The sequence below is a fragment of the Sus scrofa genome, chromosome 2, assembly GCF_054392235.1.
Source record: "Sus scrofa isolate SSC_HxYL_T2T_F1_AM1 chromosome 2, Sscrofa_HxYL_maternal_Yorkshire_Landrace_v2.0, whole genome shotgun sequence".
In the NCBI taxonomy this organism is placed as follows: domain Eukaryota; kingdom Metazoa; phylum Chordata; class Mammalia; order Artiodactyla; family Suidae; genus Sus; species Sus scrofa.
The window spans coordinates 58,055,221-58,067,711 of record NC_139384.1 but is presented as its reverse complement, the minus strand read 5'-3'; positions in this window follow the sequence as shown (position 1 = coordinate 58,067,711).

Genomic DNA, 12,491 nt, shown 5'->3' with positions numbered 1-12,491 from the left:
CAAGCGCTGCGATCCTGAGCCAAGCCGCATCGGGGATGAGGGTTGTTCCCCGAACCCAGTTTCCCTTTGCAGAATTCAGCTCCTAGCAGCCCGATTTGTGCCGTTTCGGAGCTAGGCCCTACGTAGGCCCTTCCGAGCTGGCTCTGGGGGGTTGCTAGGGCCAGTGCACACAGAGCTTCTTCAGGCCAAATCAGCTTTCTCCGCGAAGGAGTATACGTTTGGAGTTGGTTTCCAGCAGCGGAAACCACCAGCCAAGCGGCAGTTCCACGGAGCCAGAGGCAGCCCAGACCCTCCTTGGGCCTAGTGGGAGCCATGGGCTAGGTGAGAACAAGGCAAGCGCTGCGATACTGAGCCAAGCCGCATCGGGGCTGAGGTTTGTTCCCCGAACCCAGTTTCCCTTTGCAGAATGCAGCTCCTAGCAGCGCGTTTTGTGCCGTTTCGGAGCTAGGCCCTACGTAGGGCCCTTCCGAGCTGTCTTGTGGTGTTGCTAGGGCCAGTGCACACAGAGCTTCTTCAGGCCAAATCAATTTTCTCCACGAAGGAGTAGACGTTTGGAGTTGGTTTCCAGCGGCGGAGACCACCAGCCAAGCAGCAGTGCCCACGGAGCCAGAGGCAGCCCAGAACCTCCTTGGCCCTAGGGGGAGCCGTGGGCTAGGTGAGAACAAGGCAAGCGCTGCGATCCTGAGCCAAGCCGCATCGGGGCTGAGGTTTGTTCCCCGAGCCCAGTTTCCCTTTGCAGAATGCAGCTCCTAGCAGCGCGTTTTGTGCCGTTTCGGAGCTAGGACCTAGGTGGGGCCCTCCCGAGCTGTCTTGTGGTGTTGCTAGGGCCAGTGCACACAGAGCTTCTTCAGGCCAAATCAATTTTCTCCGCGAAGGAGTAGACGTTTGGAGTTGGTTTCCAGCAGCGGAAACCACCAGCCAAGCGACAGTGCCACGGAGCCAGAGGCAGCCCAGACCCTCCTTGGGCCTAGGGGGAGTCGAGGGCTAGGTGAGAACGAGGCAAGCGCTGGGATCCTTAGCCAAGCCGCATCGGGACTGAGGTTTGTTTCCCGCGACCAGTTTCCATGTGCAGAATGCAGCTCCTAGCACCGCGTTTTGTGCCGTTTCGTAGCTCGGCCCTAGGTGGGGCCCTCCAGATCTGTCTATGGGGGGGTTGCTAGGGCCAGTGCACACAGGGCTTCTTCAGGCCAAATCAGCCTTCTCCGCGAAGGAGAAGACGTTTGGAGTGGGTTTCCAGCGGCGGAGACCACCAGCCAAGCAGCAGTGCCCACGGAGCCAGAGGAAGCCCAGACCCTCCTTGGCCCTATGGGCAGCCTAGGGCTAGGTGAGAACCAGGCAGGCGCTGCGCTCCTGAGCCAAGCCGCATCGGGGCTGAGGGTTGTTCCCTGAGCCCAGTCTCGCTTTGCAGAATGCAGCTCCTAGCAGCGTGTTTTGTGCGGTTTCGGAACTAGGCCCTCGGAAGGGTCTTCCCAATATGGCTATTGGGGAGTTGCTAGGGCCAGTGCACACAGGGCGTCTTCAGGCCAAATCAGCCTTCTCCGCGAAGGAGAAGACGTTTGGAGTTGGTTTCCAGCGGCGGAGACCACCAGCCAAGCAGCAGTGCCCACGGAGGCAGAGGCAGCCCATACCCACCTTGGGCCTAGGGGGAGCCGAGGGCTAGGTGAGAACGAGGCAAGCGCTGGGATCCTGAGCCAAGCCGCATCGGGGATGAGGGTTGTTCCCCGAACCCAGTTTCCCTTTGCAGAATGCAGCTCCTAGCAGCCCGATTTGTGCCGTTTCGGAGCTAGGCCCTACGTAGGCCCTTCCGAGCTGGCTCTGGGGGGTTGCTAGGGCCAGTGCACACAGAGCTTCTTCAGGCCAAATCAGCTTTCTCCGCGAAGGAGTATACGTTTGGAGTTGGTTTCCAGCAGCGGAAACCACCAGCAAAGCGGCAGTGCCACGGAGCCAGAGGCAGCCCAGACCCTCCTTGGGCCTAGTGGGAGCCATGGGCTAGGTGAGAACAAGGCAAGCGCTGCGATCCTGAGCCAAGCCGCATCGGGGCTGAGGTTTGTTCCCCGAGCCCAGTTTCCCTTTGCAGAATGCAGCTCCTAGCAGCGCGTTTTGTGCCGTTTCGGAGCTAGGCCCTACGTAGGGCCCTTCCGAGCTGTCTTGTGGTGTTGCTAGGGCCAGTGCACACAGAGCTTCTTCAGGCCAAATCAATTTTCTCCGCGAAGGAGTAGACGTTTGGAGTTGGTTTCCAGCAGCGGAAACCACCAGCCAAGCGAGAGTGCCACGGAGCCAGAGGCAGCCCAGACCCTCCTTGGGCCTAGGGGGAGCCGAGGGCTAGGTGAGAACGAGGCAAGTGCTGGGATTCTGAGCCAAGCCGCATCGGGACTGAGGTTTGTTTCCCGCGACCAGTTTCCATGTGCAGAATGCAGCTCCTAGCACTGCGTTTTGTGCCGTTTCGTAGCTCGGCCCTAGGTGGGGCCCTCCCGATCTGTCTATGGGGGGGGGGCTAGGGCCAGTGCACACAGGGCTTCTTCAGGCCAAATCAGCCTTCTCCGCGAAGGAGAAGACGTTTGGAGTTGGTTTCCAGCGGCGGAGACCACCAGCCAAGCAGCAGTGCCCACGGAGCCAGAGGCAGCCCAGACCCTCCTTGGCCCTATGGGGAGCCTAGGGCTAGGTGAGAACGAGGCAAGCGCTGCGCTCCTGAGCCAAGCCGCATCGGGGCTGAGGGTTGTTCCCTGAGCCCAGTCTCGCTTTGCAGAATGCAGCTCCTAGCAGTGTGTTTTGTGCGGTTTCGGAACTAGGCCCTCGGAAGGGTCTTCCCAATATGGCTATTGGGGAGTTGCTAGGGCCAGTGCACACAGGGCTTCTTCAGGCCAAATCAGCCTTCTCCGCGAAGGAGAAGACGTTTGGAGTTGGTTTCCAGCGGCGGAGACCACCAGCCAAGCAGCAGTGCCCACGGAGGCAGAGGCAGCCCATACCCACCTTGGGCCTAGGGGGAGCCGAGGGCTAGGTGAGAACGAGGCAAGCGCTGCGATCCTGAGCCAAGCCCCATCGGGGATGAGGGTTGTTCACCGAACCCAGTTTCCCTTTGCAGAATGCAGCTCCTAGCAGCCCGTTTTGTGCCGTTTCGGAGCTAGGCCCTACGTAGGCCCTTCCGAGCTGGCTCTGGGGGGGTTGCTAGGGCCAGTGCACACAGAGCTTCTTCAGGCCAAATCAGCTTTCTCCGCGAAGGAGTATACGTTTGGAGTTGGTTTCCAGCAGCGGAAACCACCAGCCAAGCGGCAGTGCCACGGAGCCAGAGGCAGCCCAGAACCTCCTTGGGCCTAGTGGGAGCCGAGGGCTAGGTGAGAACTAGGCAGGCGCTGCGCTCCTGACCCAAGCCGCATCGGGGCTGAGGGTTGTTCCCTGAGCCCAGTCTCGCTTTGCAGAATGCAGCTCCTAGCAGCGTGTTTTGTGCGGTTTCGGAACTAGGCCCTCGGAAGGGTCTTCCCAATATGGCTATTGGGGAGTTGCTAGGGCCAGTGCACACAGGGCGTCTTCAGGCCAAATCAGCCTTCTCCGCGAAGGAGAAGACGTTTGGAGTTGGTTTCCAGCGGCGGAGACCACCAGCCAAGCAGCAGTGCCCACGGAGGCAGAGGCAGCCCATACCCACCTTGGGCCTAGGGGGAGCCGAGGGCTAGGTGAGAACGAGGCAAGCGCTGCGATCCTGAGCCAAGCCGCATCGGGGATGAGGGTTGTTCCCCGAACCCAGTTTCCCTTTGCAGAATTCAGCTCCTAGCAGCCCGATTTGTGCCGTTTCGGAGCTAGGCCCTACGTAGGCCCTTCCGAGCTGGCTCTGGGGGGTTGCTAGGGCCAGTGCACACAGAGCTTCTTCAGGCCAAATCAGCTTTCTCCGCGAAGGAGTATACGTTTGGAGTTGGTTTCCAGCAGCGGAAACCACCAGCCAAGCGGCAGTTCCACGGAGCCAGAGGCAGCCCAGACCCTCCTTGGGCCTAGTGGGAGCCATGGGCTAGGTGAGAACAAGGCAAGCGCTGCGATACTGAGCCAAGCCGCATCGGGGCTGAGGTTTGTTCCCCGAACCCAGTTTCCCTTTGCAGAATGCAGCTCCTAGCAACGCGTTTTGTGCCGTTTCGGAGCTAGGCCCTACGTAGGGCCCTTCCGAGCTGTCTTGTGGTGTTGCTAGGGCCAGTGCACACAGAGCTTCTTCAGGCCAAATCAATTTTCTCCACGAAGGAGTAGACGTTTGGAGTTGGTTTCCAGCGGCGGAGACCACCAGCCAAGCAGCAGTGCCCACGGAGCCAGAGGCAGCCCAGAACCTCCTTGGCCCTAGGGGGAGCCGTGGGCTAGGTGAGAACAAGGCAAGCGCTGCGATCCTGAGCCAAGCCGCATCGGGGCTGAGGTTTGTTCCCCGAGCCCAGTTTCCCTTTGCAGAATGCAGCTCCTAGCAGCGCGTTTTGTGCCGTTTCGGAGCTAGGACCTAGGTGGGGCCCTCCCGAGCTGTCTTGTGGTGTTGCTAGGGCCAGTGCACACAGAGCTTCTTCAGGCCAAATCAATTTTCTCCGCGAAGGAGTAGACGTTTGGAGTTGGTTTCCAGCAGCGGAAACCACCAGCCAAGCGACAGTGCCACGGAGCCAGAGGCAGCCCAGACCCTCCTTGGGCCTAGGGGGAGTCGAGGGCTAGGTGAGAACGAGGCAAGCGCTGGGATCCTTAGCCAAGCCGCATCGGGACTGAGGTTTGTTTCCCGCGACCAGTTTCCATGTGCAGAATGCAGCTCCTAGCACCGCGTTTTGTGCCGTTTCGTAGCTCGGCCCTAGGTGGGGCCCTCCAGATCTGTCTATGGGGGGGTTGCTAGGGCCAGTGCACACAGGGCTTCTTCAGGCCAAATCAGCCTTCTCCGCGAAGGAGAAGACGTTTGGAGTGGGTTTCCAGCGGCGGAGACCACCAGCCAAGCAGCAGTGCCCACGGAGCCAGAGGAAGCCCAGACCCTCCTTGGCCCTATGGGCAGCCTAGGGCTAGGTGAGAACCAGGCAGGCGCTGCGCTCCTGAGCCAAGCCGCATCGGGGCTGAGGGTTGTTCCCTGAGCCCAGTCTCGCTTTGCAGAATGCAGCTCCTAGCAGCGTGTTTTGTGCGGTTTCGGAACTAGGCCCTCGGAAGGGTCTTCCCAATATGGCTATTGGGGAGTTGCTAGGGCCAGTGCACACAGGGCGTCTTCAGGCCAAATCAGCCTTCTCCGCGAAGGAGAAGACGTTTGGAGTTGGTTTCCAGCGGCGGAGACCACCAGCCAAGCAGCAGTGCCCACGGAGGCAGAGGCAGCCCATACCCACCTTGGGCCTAGGAGGAGCCGAGGGCTAGGTGAGAACGAGGCAAGCGCTGGGATCCTGAGCCAAGCCGCATCGGGGATGAGGGTTGTTCCCCGAACCCAGTTTCCCTTTGCAGAATGCAGCTCCTAGCAGCCCGATTTGTGCCGTTTCGGAGCTAGGCCCTACGTAGGCCCTTCCGAGCTGGCTCTGGGGGGTTGCTAGGGCCAGTGCACACAGAGCTTCTTCAGGCCAAATCAGCTTTCTCCGCGAAGGAGTATACGTTTGGAGTTGGTTTCCAGCAGCGGAAACCACCAGAAAAGCGGCAGTGCCACGGAGCCAGAGGCAGCCCAGACCCTCCTTGGGCCTAGTGGGAGCCATGGGCTAGGTGAGAACAAGGCAAGCGCTGCGATCCTGAGCCAAGCCGCATCGGGGCTGAGGTTTGTTCCCCGAGCCCAGTTTCCCTTTGCAGAATGCAGCTCCTAGCAGCGCGTTTTGTGCCGTTTCGGAGCTAGGCCCTACGTAGGGCCCGTCCGAGCTGTCTTGTGGTGTTGCTAGGGCCAGTGCACACAGAGCTTCTTCAGGCCAAATCAATTTTCTCCGCGAAGGAGTAGACGTTTGGAGTTGGTTTCCAGCAGCGGAAACCACCAGCCAAGCGAGAGTGCCACGGAGCCAGAGGCAGCCCAGACCCTCCTTGGGCCTAGGGGGAGCCGAGGGCTAGGTGAGAACGAGGCAAGTGCTGGGATTCTGAGCCAAGCCGCATCGGGACTGAGGTTTGTTTCCCGCGACCAGTTTCCATGTGCAGAATGCAGCTCCTAGCACTGCGTTTTGTGCCGTTTCGTAGCTCGGCCCTAGGTGGGGCCCTCCCGATCTGTCTATGGGGGGGGGGCTAGGGCCAGTGCACACAGGGCTTCTTCAGGCCAAATCAGCCTTCTCCGCGAAGGAGAAGACGTTTGGAGTTGGTTTCCAGCGGCGGAGACCACCAGCCAAGCAGCAGTGCCCACGGAGCCAGAGGCAGCCCAGACCCTCCTTGGCCCTATGGGGAGCCTAGGGCTAGGTGAGAACGAGGCAAGCGCTGCGCTCCTGAGCCAAGCCGCATCGGGGCTGAGGGTTGTTCCCTGAGCCCAGTCTCGCTTTGCAGAATGCAGCTCCTAGCAGTGTGTTTTGTGCGGTTTCGGAACTAGGCCCTCGGAAGGGTCTTCCCAATATGGCTATTGGGGAGTTGCTAGGGCCAGTGCACACAGGGCTTCTTCAGGCCAAATCAGCCTTCTCCGCGAAGGAGAAGACGTTTGGAGTTGGTTTCCAGCGGCGGAGACCACCAGCCAAGCAGCAGTGCCCACGGAGGCAGAGGCAGCCCATACCCACCTTGGGCCTAGGGGGAGCCGAGGGCTAGGTGAGAACGAGGCAAGCGCTGCGATCCTGAGCCAAGCCGCATCGGGGATGAGGGTTGTTCCCCGAACCCAGTTTCCCTTTGCAGAATTCAGCTCCTAGCAGCCCGATTTGTGCCGTTTCGGAGCTAGGCCCTACGTAGGCCCTTCCGAGCTGGCTCTGGGGGGTTGCTAGGGCCAGTGCACACAGAGCTTCTTCAGGCCAAATCAGCTTTCTCCGCGAAGGAGTATACGTTTGGAGTTGGTTTCCAGCAGCGGAAACCACCAGCCAAGCGGCAGTTCCACGGAGCCAGAGGCAGCCCAGACCCTCCTTGGGCCTAGTGGGAGCCATGGGCTAGGTGAGAACAAGGCAAGCGCTGCGATACTGAGCCAAGCCGCATCGGGGCTGAGGTTTGTTCCCCGAACCCAGTTTCCCTTTGCAGAATGCAGCTCCTAGCAGCGCGTTTTGTGCCGTTTCGGAGCTAGGCCCTACGTAGGGCCCTTCCGAGCTGTCTTGTGGTGTTGCTAGGGCCAGTGCACACAGAGCTTCTTCAGGCCAAATCAATTTTCTCCACGAAGGAGTAGACGTTTGGAGTTGGTTTCCAGCGGCGGAGACCACCAGCCAAGCAGCAGTGCCCACGGAGCCAGAGGCAGCCCAGAACCTCCTTGGCCCTAGGGGGAGCCGTGGGCTAGGTGAGAACAAGGCAAGCGCTGCGATCCTGAGCCAAGCCGCATCGGGGCTGAGGTTTGTTCCCCGAGCCCAGTTTCCCTTTGCAGAATGCAGCTCCTAGCAGCGCGTTTTGTGCCGTTTCGGAGCTAGGACCTAGGTGGGGCCCTCCCGAGCTGTCTTGTGGTGTTGCTAGGGCCAGTGCACACAGAGCTTCTTCAGGCCAAATCAATTTTCTCCGCGAAGGAGTAGACGTTTGGAGTTGGTTTCCAGCAGCGGAAACCACCAGCCAAGCGACAGTGCCACGGAGCCAGAGGCAGCCCAGACCCTCCTTGGGCCTAGGGGGAGTCGAGGGCTAGGTGAGAACGAGGCAAGCGCTGGGATCCTTAGCCAAGCCGCATCGGGACTGAGGTTTGTTTCCCGCGACCAGTTTCCATGTGCAGAATGCAGCTCCTAGCACCGCGTTTTGTGCCGTTTCGTAGCTCGGCCCTAGGTGGGGCCCTCCAGATCTGTCTATGGGGGGGTTGCTAGGGCCAGTGCACACAGGGCTTCTTCAGGCCAAATCAGCCTTCTCCGCGAAGGAGAAGACGTTTGGAGTGGGTTTCCAGCGGCGGAGACCACCAGCCAAGCAGCAGTGCCCACGGAGCCAGAGGAAGCCCAGACCCTCCTTGGCCCTATGGGCAGCCTAGGGCTAGGTGAGAACCAGGCAGGCGCTGCGCTCCTGAGCCAAGCCGCATCGGGGCTGAGGGTTGTTCCCTGAGCCCAGTCTCGCTTTGCAGAATGCAGCTCCTAGCAGCGTGTTTTGTGCGGTTTCGGAACTAGGCCCTCGGAAGGGTCTTCCCAATATGGCTATTGGGGAGTTGCTAGGGCCAGTGCACACAGGGCGTCTTCAGGCCAAATCAGCCTTCTCCGCGAAGGAGAAGACGTTTGGAGTTGGTTTCCAGCGGCGGAGACCACCAGCCAAGCAGCAGTGCCCACGGAGGCAGAGGCAGCCCATACCCACCTTGGGCCTAGGGGGAGCCGAGGGCTAGGTGAGAACGAGGCAAGCGCTGGGATCCTGAGCCAAGCCGCATCGGGGATGAGGGTTGTTCCCCGAACCCAGTTTCCCTTTGCAGAATGCAGCTCCTAGCAGCCCGATTTGTGCCGTTTCGGAGCTAGGCCCTACGTAGGCCCTTCCGAGCTGGCTCTGGGGGGTTGCTAGGGCCAGTGCACACAGAGCTTCTTCAGGCCAAATCAGCTTTCTCCGCGAAGGAGTATACGTTTGGAGTTGGTTTCCAGCAGCGGAAACCACCAGCCAAGCGGCAGTGCCACGGAGCCAGAGGCAGCCCAGACCCTCCTTGGGCCTAGTGGGAGCCATGGGCTAGGTGAGAACAAGGCAAGCGCTGCGATCCTGAGCCAAGCCGCATCGGGGCTGAGGTTTGTTCCCCGAGCCCAGTTTCCCTTTGCAGAATGCAGCTCCTAGCAGCGCGTTTTGTGCCGTTTCGGAGCTAGGCCCTACGTAGGGCCCTTCCGAGCTGTCTTGTGGTGTTGCTAGGGCCAGTGCACACAGAGCTTCTTCAGGCCAAATCAATTTTCTCCGCGAAGGAGTAGACGTTTGGAGTTGGTTTCCAGCAGCGGAAACCACCAGCCAAGCGAGAGTGCCACGGAGCCAGAGGCAGCCCAGACCCTCCTTGGGCCTAGGGGGAGCCGAGGGCTAGGTGAGAACGAGGCAAGTGCTGGGATTCTGAGCCAAGCCGCATCGGGACTGAGGTTTGTTTCCCGCGACCAGTTTCCATGTGCAGAATGCAGCTCCTAGCACTGCGTTTTGTGCCGTTTCGTAGCTCGGCCCTAGGTGGGGCCCTCCCGATCTGTCTATGGGGGGGGGGCTAGGGCCAGTGCACACAGGGCTTCTTCAGGCCAAATCAGCCTTCTCCGCGAAGGAGAAGACGTTTGGAGTTGGTTTCCAGCGGCGGAGACCACCAGCCAAGCAGCAGTGCCCACGGAGCCAGAGGCAGCCCAGACCCTCCTTGGCCCTATGGGGAGCCTAGGGCTAGGTGAGAACGAGGCAAGCGCTGCGCTCCTGAGCCAAGCCGCATCGGGGCTGAGGGTTGTTCCCTGAGCCCAGTCTCGCTTTGCAGAATGCAGCTCCTAGCAGTGTGTTTTGTGCGGTTTCGGAACTAGGCCCTCGGAAGGGTCTTCCCAATATGGCTATTGGGGAGTTGCTAGGGCCAGTGCACACAGGGCTTCTTCAGGCCAAATCAGCCTTCTCCGCGAAGGAGAAGACGTTTGGAGTTGGTTTCCAGCGGCGGAGACCACCAGCCAAGCAGCAGTGCCCACGGAGGCAGAGGCAGCCCATACCCACCTTGGGCCTAGGGGGAGCCGAGGGCTAGGTGAGAACGAGGCAAGCGCTGCGATCCTGAGCCAAGCCCCATCGGGGATGAGGGTTGTTCACCGAACCCAGTTTCCCTTTGCAGAATGCAGCTCCTAGCAGCCCGTTTTGTGCCGTTTCGGAGCTAGGCCCTACGTAGGCCCTTCCGAGCTGGCTCTGGGGGGGTTGCTAGGGCCAGTGCACACAGAGCTTCTTCAGGCCAAATCAGCTTTCTCCGCGAAGGAGTATACGTTTGGAGTTGGTTTCCAGCAGCGGAAACCACCAGCCAAGCGGCAGTGCCACGGAGCCAGAGGCAGCCCAGAACCTCCTTGGGCCTAGTGGGAGCCGAGGGCTAGGTGAGAACTAGGCAGGCGCTGCGCTCCTGACCCAAGCCGCATCGGGGCTGAGGGTTGTTCCCTGAGCCCAGTCTCGCTTTGCAGAATGCAGCTCCTAGCAGCGTGTTTTGTGCGGTTTCGGAACTAGGCCCTCGGAAGGGTCTTCCCAATATGGCTATTGGGGAGTTGCTAGGGCCAGTGCACACAGGGCGTCTTCAGGCCAAATCAGCCTTCTCCGCGAAGGAGAAGACGTTTGGAGTTGGTTTCCAGCGGCGGAGACCACCAGCCAAGCAGCAGTGCCCACGGAGGCAGAGGCAGCCCATACCCACCTTGGGCCTAGGGGGAGCCGAGGGCTAGGTGAGAACGAGGCAAGCGCTGCGATCCTGAGCCAAGCCGCATCGGGGATGAGGGTTGTTCCCCGAACCCAGTTTCCCTTTGCAGAATTCAGCTCCTAGCAGCCCGATTTGTGCCGTTTCGGAGCTAGGCCCTACGTAGGCCCTTCCGAGCTGGCTCTGGGGGGTTGCTAGGGCCAGTGCACACAGAGCTTCTTCAGGCCAAATCAGCTTTCTCCGCGAAGGAGTATACGTTTGGAGTTGGTTTCCAGCAGCGGAAACCACCAGCCAAGCGGCAGTTCCACGGAGCCAGAGGCAGCCCAGACCCTCCTTGGGCCTAGTGGGAGCCATGGGCTAGGTGAGAACAAGGCAAGCGCTGCGATACTGAGCCAAGCCGCATCGGGGCTGAGGTTTGTTCCCCGAACCCAGTTTCCCTTTGCAGAATGCAGCTCCTAGCAACGCGTTTTGTGCCGTTTCGGAGCTAGGCCCTACGTAGGGCCCTTCCGAGCTGTCTTGTGGTGTTGCTAGGGCCAGTGCACACAGAGCTTCTTCAGGCCAAATCAATTTTCTCCACGAAGGAGTAGACGTTTGGAGTTGGTTTCCAGCGGCGGAGACCACCAGCCAAGCAGCAGTGCCCACGGAGCCAGAGGCAGCCCAGAACCTCCTTGGCCCTAGGGGGAGCCGTGGGCTAGGTGAGAACAAGGCAAGCGCTGCGATCCTGAGCCAAGCCGCATCGGGGCTGAGGTTTGTTCCCCGAGCCCAGTTTCCCTTTGCAGAATGCAGCTCCTAGCAGCGCGTTTTGTGCCGTTTCGGAGCTAGGACCTAGGTGGGGCCCTCCCGAGCTGTCTTGTGGTGTTGCTAGGGCCAGTGCACACAGAGCTTCTTCAGGCCAAATCAATTTTCTCCGCGAAGGAGTAGACGTTTGGAGTTGGTTTCCAGCAGCGGAAACCACCAGCCAAGCGACAGTGCCACGGAGCCAGAGGCAGCCCAGACCCTCCTTGGGCCTAGGGGGAGTCGAGGGCTAGGTGAGAACGAGGCAAGCGCTGGGATCCTTAGCCAAGCCGCATCGGGACTGAGGTTTGTTTCCCGCGACCAGTTTCCATGTGCAGAATGCAGCTCCTAGCACCGCGTTTTGTGCCGTTTCGTAGCTCGGCCCTAGGTGGGGCCCTCCAGATCTGTCTATGGGGGGGTTGCTAGGGCCAGTGCACACAGGGCTTCTTCAGGCCAAATCAGCCTTCTCCGCGAAGGAGAAGACGTTTGGAGTGGGTTTCCAGCGGCGGAGACCACCAGCCAAGCAGCAGTGCCCACGGAGCCAGAGGAAGCCCAGACCCTCCTTGGCCCTATGGGCAGCCTAGGGCTAGGTGAGAACCAGGCAGGCGCTGCGCTCCTGAGCCAAGCCGCATCGGGGCTGAGGGTTGTTCCCTGAGCCCAGTCTCGCTTTGCAGAATGCAGCTCCTAGCAGCGTGTTTTGTGCGGTTTCGGAACTAGGCCCTCGGAAGGGTCTTCCCAATATGGCTATTGGGGAGTTGCTAGGGCCAGTGCACACAGGGCGTCTTCAGGCCAAATCAGCCTTCTCCGCGAAGGAGAAGACGTTTGGAGTTGGTTTCCAGCGGCGGAGACCACCAGCCAAGCAGCAGTGCCCACGGAGGCAGAGGCAGCCCATACCCACCTTGGGCCTAGGAGGAGCCGAGGGCTAGGTGAGAACGAGGCAAGCGCTGGGATCCTGAGCCAAGCCGCATCGGGGATGAGGGTTGTTCCCCGAACCCAGTTTCCCTTTGCAGAATGCAGCTCCTAGCAGCCCGATTTGTGCCGTTTCGGAGCTAGGCCCTACGTAGGCCCTTCCGAGCTGGCTCTGGGGGGTTGCTAGGGCCAGTGCACACAGAGCTTCTTCAGGCCAAATCAGCTTTCTCCGCGAAGGAGTATACGTTTGGAGTTGGTTTCCAGCAGCGGAAACCACCAGAAAAGCGGCAGTGCCACGGAGCCAGAGGCAGCCCAGACCCTCCTTGGGCCTAGTGGGAGCCATGGGCTAGGTGAGAACAAGGCAAGCGCTGCGATCCTGAGCCAAGCCGCATCGGGGCTGAGGTTTGTTCCCCGAGCCCAGTTTCCCTTTGCAGAATGCAGCTCCTAGCAGCGCGTTTTGTGCCGTTTCGGAGCTAGG